This window comes from Prionailurus viverrinus, unplaced genomic scaffold (genome assembly GCF_022837055.1).
Source record: "Prionailurus viverrinus isolate Anna unplaced genomic scaffold, UM_Priviv_1.0 scaffold_59, whole genome shotgun sequence".
Classification (NCBI taxonomy): Eukaryota; Metazoa; Chordata; class Mammalia; order Carnivora; family Felidae; genus Prionailurus; species Prionailurus viverrinus.
This window is the reverse complement of record NW_025927621.1, coordinates 107421-114985: the sequence shown is the minus strand read 5'-3', so window position 1 is coordinate 114985 and position 7565 is coordinate 107421. Positions and strand designations below refer to the sequence as shown.

The following is a 7565-nucleotide window of genomic DNA, read 5'->3' as shown; positions in this document are numbered from 1 at the left end:
CATGTATACACTTGTCCCATCACTATGTTGTTCATCTGAAACTAATGTAACACAGTGTGTCAGCTATTCCCAAATAACATGATTTTTTAAAAATAAGGTAAAGGAATGAAATAAAAAGTTTAATGTAAAAGAACCTGTTCCTATCTAATCAAGAAATGCAATAAAGTTCCAAAATAGAAAGTCACATATCAAATTCTGTAGCATTCCTATACACTAACCAAATTATCTAAGAGGGAAAGAAAACAATCCCATTTACAATAGCATCAAAACCAATAAAATTTATAGGAACAAATTTAGCTAAGGAAGTGAAAGACCTCTCTACAGAAAACTGTAAAACCTGTGTGCAGAAATGGAAGAAATTCAATTTGTATGAAAGAAACAGGAGACTCCGCCCACCAACTCCAGTTATACACCACAGCACAGGAGAAGTGCCCTGCAGGTCCTCACCACACCAGGGACTATCCAAAATGACCAAGCGGAAGAATTCCCCTCAGAAGAATCTCCAGGAAATAACAACAGCTAAGGAGCTGATCAAAAAGAATGTAAATAATATAACAGAAAGTGAATTTTAGAATAATAGTCATAAAATTAATCGCTGGGCTTGAAAACAGTATAGCTGGCACAAAAACAGACACATAGACCAATGGAATAGAATAGAAACCCCAGAACTAGACCCACAAACGTATGGCCAACTCATCTTTGACAAAGCAGGAAAGAACATCCAATGGATGTAAGTTTTATGCAATTAGAAACACATATCTTCAAATGTATTTGGAACCACAAAAAGACCCCAAGTAGCCAATGCAAGAAAGAACAAAACAGGTGGCATCACACTTCTTGATTTCAAGCTGCATTCTAACACAAAGAAATCAGTTATGTCATTGGCATAGGCACACACACACAAGGCAATGGAATGGAAATTGAGAGCCCAAACTAAAGCCATGCATGCACAGTCAACTAGTATTTGACAAGGGAGTCAAGAATACTCAGTGGAGAAGAGTAGTCTCTTGAATAACTGGAGCTGGGAAAATTGGATAGTCACATGTATAAGATTAAAGCTTAGCACCTTATGTTACGTCACTCCAAGAATTAACTTGAAATGGATTAAAGATGTAAACGAATGATATGAAAACAAAATTCTTCCTCACCATTTCAGCTCTTATTATGCCAAGACGTAGCTGTTGAAGTGGTGAAGGGCTGGATAGAGAGTAGTCCTGGAAATAGAAGCCTGTGTGTGTGAAACAGACTTTCTTTAGTAGTCTGTAATTATCCCCCTGATGCTTTAAGAGTAGCCACTTCCTTCCCTACATTTTCAGGCACAGCTAGTACCATGCTTGCTGCCAGCAATGCACTGCTTTGTCTCCACAAATGCCTAGAAGCTCTAGGTTGGACCCATTGGGAAGGGTGGAGTTTTGTGGCAGTAATGCTGCCCTGTTGAAACCAGGTGGAGGGGAAGGAGAGAGGTGCCATTCCGGCTTCACTGGGGTTCAGGTATGTTAGTGTTGGTGTTGGATTTTTCACCTTTTACTCTAACACATCTCAAAAGTTTAATTTCTGTCCGGCATGTCAAAATGGCTTCCAGAACAGTTCCTCCTTTCTCAGAAGTGCCCTCCGTGTCATACCCCGTTGGGCTGCTCTTTATCACCATCCAGGGTCTTTGGGCCACCACCAACTTCTCCAACCTGGTGGCCTCTGGGACCTCACCCTCCACCTCCACCATCTGGAAAGATGATTGAAACAGTATGAGTTGACTTATAAAACACGTTTTGTCTTTTTACTTGTTGAGTGTTTGGAGAGGATGCAGTGATGGCACCACAGGGCTTTCAGGTTAGCCTGAGTGAGGACAGTGTAATGTGCTTCAAATTTCTCAGGAAATGAATGAAATGGGCAGTCGTTTCCACCCAGTGAGCTGGGCAACACATGTCTCTGAGAAGGAAAGAGGCCTTATACATGCTGACTCCCTAGGATGTAGCTTGTACAGAGACCATGTGCTGGGCTCTCTGAGGGATGAAACACACCCCTAACTTTATTTCTAGCTAGTTGAGACCTGAACTGTTCACAGATGCTTGATTAGTTATAAAAACTCCTGAACCAGGGCCATGTAGACCTTCCTCAAAGGACAGGATCAGATCTCCCTCTTGTCCTCAAGGGTCACCTGAGGCACCTGAAAAACCCTCTGCCCCTAGTACGGGACATGAGAATGTGAAAGAGTTGAATATAATGAAACCTGTTGCGGATGGTTTGTTTTTCTTGCACACAGTCTATGCAAGTCAGAATCAACTTCCATCCCCCTCCATCTTTTATGAGACCTAGGACATGGTGCAACTCCCATGGGGAATATCAGTTGTGTCTCTACCATGGATGCAGAGAAAGACAAGGTAAATTCTGTTGCCTATTTCAGTTGCAATGCTTTCTGGAAAATTTATCTGACCTTGTCTGGTTTTCTATGCCCTCTGGTATTTTTACTGTTTGATTTACATCCTCACAAGCCTCCAGACTTCTCCAGTTTAAGATCATCATGTTAGCTAGTGCCTCTGGACGCCACAAGTGTGTGGAGGTGGAGGACCACGTGGCTATCACTTTGTGTTTGTGGAAATAACTTGAGGAGAATGACACTTCACTGCACCCTCAAGTCTTCTGGAGCATGGGACACCTTTCTCACTTTCTTTGCATGGGATTATCCTGATTATTTTCATTTTTTTTCCTATTTCAGAGTAGGCCATGAATTTGTTCAGAATGTCTGCTATGAGCCTCGTGACTGGAAAAGATAACAACAATTTCCAACATTATATTGTGTGCTTTGTGCAGTGTTGAGGGTTATTAGTTAAATTTCAGAACTCATTACTGGTCCTTCTGTGTTGGTCAATGTGCAATAGAGAAGTTCTCCCAAGCTTTGCGCAGTGGCAGTATCATAGCCAATGAGGTTTATCCGAGGCGCGATTATTGCTCATCGAGAATTTCTCCAGTTGTCCCCTAGGTGGAAATACTCTGAATTTTCAGAAGCGGCATGTGTAATCGAAAATGTACGTGGAACTTCAGTCGTGAAGGGAGAGAATCAGTGATTACCTGCAGGGCCAGTAACTCACAGAGTTCTTCAGTTGTATTTATATGAGCAGGTTCAATTGTGTCCCAGGAACAGTTGCAACTGGTACTTTGTCTCATGATGCCTTATGGGAGTTTTACACCTGAAATTGAGACATGTTTCTGTTCATTCTTTTACGTAGAATTTCTACCTCCCTTTTACAATGGGACAAAATAGCTCTGCAATTCATATTGTATTTAAAAGCTGAATTGCCTGTGAATTAAGGTAAACACTCTTAAGACCATGAATGTGCACAGGTAACGTGTTTCTCTCAGAAAACACATTTCTAGGCCCCCTGCAGGACTCCAGGAATCCCCATCTCCTCAAAGGTCTCTGTGCCCTTGCACAGAAGATGTCTTTGTCAGTGAGGGAAGCAGAGTAAGGACATGAATGGGATGGCAATTTGAGCTTTGACCCTGGGGTGGCCCTGAATCTCTGTGTGGTGCTGGGCTTTTCTTTCATTCCTTCATGTTTTGTCTGTTCTCAATGTGTAAGTAAAAAGTCTGCAGATCTGGTGGAAGAGGGGTGTCCTGAACACAGATGCCTGCCTCTCTGGAATACGTTCCTTTATTAGACTGGCATTACTGCCATCAATCTTCAAGAATAGGATTCCTTGGCTTTCTGCATTTGTAACCATGTGCAGTGATGTGTGGAGACAGTAGTTTCTCCTTGTGCATCTGGTACCTTCAGGCTGTAGGTGGGACCTCATAGGAGGTCCTCGTGAGACCTTCAGGTTGTAAGTGGGATCTCGTGGGAGGGTAGAGTTTTCTGGCACTGATGCTGCATTCTACTAGAACCCGTGAATGAACAAGGGGCCAGGTGCTGACACCTGCTTCATTGTGTTTCAGCTCCTGTGGGCGTTCTACTTCTGTCTGTCATACCAACATACCTGTCGCTTCTGTTCTGTAGGTCCTTATGGTTGCAAGAGGACCTCCTCTTTTACCAGGTCCACCCTGCATGCCCTCCCCCACAGATCCCCTTTATCACTGTTCATGGACTCTATAAGTCACCACCAGCTCATTGGTGCCCTCAGTGACCTCCACCTCGACTATTTGTAAGATGATCTGAACAGTATGAGTTGACATGTTCAGCATATTCATCTACTGTCTTGTTGAGTCTCTGAGAAGATGTAGAGATGGCCTCACAGGCTTTTCAATGCAAGGGTGCTGCTGACTGAAACACTGTTAAGATTCCTCAAGTTTCTTAGGCCATACATATGTTGGGCTGTGCCTAAGTGTGTGTATCTCTGTGAGACTAAATGCGACGAAAGGTTGTAGATTAGCTGTGTGGCTTCCTTGGCTTCAGCCTGAGTCACACTCTTAGCGGGGAATTCAGGGTTGACCAGGAAATGCCCCTGCTGGACTCCTGTCACCGCAACCCTGAACCTGCTTTCACCACCCTGCCTGAAGGTTTGCATCTCCGACACTTCCCTCACAATTTCCTGAGGCTTTGCGTGTGTTCCTCTTGTCTCAGACCTAATGCCAGCTCTCAGTGGGGAGAGCCTCAACTCAGAGCATCAGCTTTGTGATCTGAGAAGCAGGGATAATGTTGATCTCTGAGGTCAGCGCGATGAAGAGGTGGTTAAGCACATGAGGAATTTGTAAAATATATGGGATGAGTGAGCACTCACCCTTTTCAGCGTGGAAACGAATGTATCTGCACAGAGAAGATCATCAACAGATGTTCATTCAATTTCATGAAACTAAGGGTATAATGCCTGAGGCTGAGAGATTGGCAATTCTAGTTTCAAAGGATACAACAAAGATTCCTGTGTGTTTTCTATTAAAATTCAGGTCCTACTTTACAAGGAAGGAAAAGATAAGTATGAGAATATGGATGTTCAGGGATCTGAAGATAATCCTCTTCCATTACAGGTAGACACACAAATGCACCCTGACAAATATGTGCTCATCCAAGGCCACAGATGTATTGAAGAAGAAAAAACGCATATAGAAGAACAGAAGATCCCTTTGCAATAACTCAATCACTTTGACATAGAGGGCAATCAGTTTGAAATTTGAAGAGCACACTGAACCATTACAAACCAGCTGTGGTTATTATATATTTAGAGATGGGGTCTAATCTACCCCTTGGTCTGAATGCTTTCCCTGTCCACCCCGTCCCCTCCACATTGTCCTTCCTAATATCCCCTAATACACTTGTCATAGTTGTGTTTCTATGTCAGCGTCTGCCTCCAGGAAAATCGACACTCATTCCCCATCAAGTGTACACTTTGGCGTTCTTGTATATGCAGTTAACAAACAGGTAGAATGTATAGTATTGGTGTACGAAGACAGATCATTGTTTGGGGTTGTATTGCCTGGAAGGGACCAATAGTTCCATCTGAGGGGTTGGATACATCCTTTAGGGAGATATGGTGGTGGTTGTTCATGTATAGATTGATGCTCATGAGCACATGGCACATGTGCTAGTTGATGTGGTTTGTGCTGATGAGCAGGGCAGGTGTCTGTCTCCAGGAAAGGGTCTCTTCTGATGGTGAGGAATGGATTCAGGAGACCAGTAAGGAGGCCCTGCATTAATTCAGCTTTTGCGCCCTTGTGCACCTTACCAGCTGCTACCAATAGCACCAATCCAGGTGGCCTCCAAGGGGGCAAATGGCACAATTTTTGTGGCGAGTCACATGGTGTCCCATAAAGCTCCCCCTGAAGCCATATTGAGGCATGGGGAGGGCAGAGGACCATGGTCTGAGAAAGGTTCCTTCAACACAATCCAGGGAGAGTTGGGTGTAAGCATACGGCTCCTTCTACATCAGCCAATCCAATCTACATCAGGGACCCTGAACCCTGTGAGCTTTTTTTTCCTTCCAGCTTAGGGAAGCAGCCAGCCCTCCAGCAGCTTTTGGGTCATGGCTGGGCCACCAACGGTAAATGTCTGGCTGTCCACATTCTGCCAGCATTGCTTTAGCAAATGTCAATATGAGCAGCTGCTGTATGGGGGATTCTCCTCCATTTTGATCAGGGCCTGGGACAAAACATGACGAGAGAGAGAGAGACAGGAGTTCCCTGTGCTCCTGGACAGGGCTGCAAGCACAGAGCAGATAGCCTGAAGCCTGGGGAGAGGTGGACAAAGAGGTAAGGAGAGAGAAACTGGATGAGTGATAGGGGAATTGGGCAAGACCTAGAGAGTGAAAGAAAGAAACACAGAGAGGTGTGGTTAGAGAGAAACAGAGACAAAGAGGAAGTACAAGGAGAAAAGTGGAGCCCTGGTCCGGGTATGTGAACGGGGTGAGATGAGCCAGGGGAGAGGGGATGTGTGAAGTGGCTCTGAGTGCTGGGGCCGAAAGGGCTGGTATCATGGGCATCATAGTTTCATAACTCTAAGACTCCAACATCCCTGGGGTCAAGCTCTGCAGAGGCCATTGCAATCGAAAAGATGGGCATCCGTCATTTCTACTGGAATTGTGGGGCTCAGCGTTATGTTCTGTCATGGAGACAGATGTCTTCAGGGAGAATGTGCTGCTCTTTGGCAGCTAAACTCCAGAGCCCGCCCTGTGAGGAGGTGTCCCGGGGTCATCTCCCTCACTGCCCCAGGCCCTGTTGGATTTCCCCCCTCCCCCCCCCCAACCAGCTGGCGTTCCTCATGTTCTGAACCCAGGCATGAGACATTGTGTTGCCCCCAGGTTCTGCAGTCTGGACCTGGCAGAGGTGGACTGTTGATATTGATTAAAAAAAATATTTGACAATAAGGTCCATATTCTCCCTCTGGAACGAGCGGTGTGCATCCAAATCGTGGGTTGCTATCCTCCTGTCCACAACCAATCTGAGGATTCCAGAAGGTAGGTGAACCTTTTAAAACACCATAGTCTTCTCTTACCTCATTCAAAGACAATTTCTTTCCCAGTTTCTTTTAATTTTGAAGAGATGGCAATTCCTAATTGAAAGCATAATGGTCCTGTAGGAAATTGACCTACATGAGTGATGGGCATTATTTCATCCATCCGTATCCCTAAAGCACATTTCATTGGAAATATAAGCCATGGATACATGTCATAAATTCATAACAGATGTGTAGCTCCTGTAAGTTGCATTCTGACCTTGTCACATATGTGTCATCAGATATTATTAGTGACTTTTCAGATAAGCTCTAAACATCAAGATGGTCATGTTAGAGAATCTGGTATATATGGAATTTCACAGATTCTAAATTAGGAATGATTTTTCATTTTTAATGTTCCTATTTTTTTCCTTTTGTGAAAGAGCCCGAGCTGGGGATGGGGGAGAGAGTGGGAGATACTGAATCTGAGGCAGGCGCCAGACTCTGAGCTGTCAGGACACAGCGTGACGTGGGGCTCAAACTGATGGACTGCAAGATCATGACCTGAGTGGAAGTCGGACGCTTAACCAAGTAAGCCACCCAAGCGCCCCAGGAATGATAGTTTATTGGCAAAGAAAGAGAAATTAAAGATAGCGTAAAGGATGTCGACTTTTAATTGAAATATTCTTCACACATTTGTTGTATTAGT

General features: G+C 44.4%; 1 pseudogene; it reads left to right on the top strand.

The window, feature by feature from the left end:
* Positions 1 to 2889: 2889 nt before the first annotated feature.
* Positions 2890 to 3042, top strand: LOC125159690 (uncharacterized; annotated as a pseudogene).
* The last annotated feature ends 4523 nt before the right edge of the window (positions 3043 to 7565 follow it).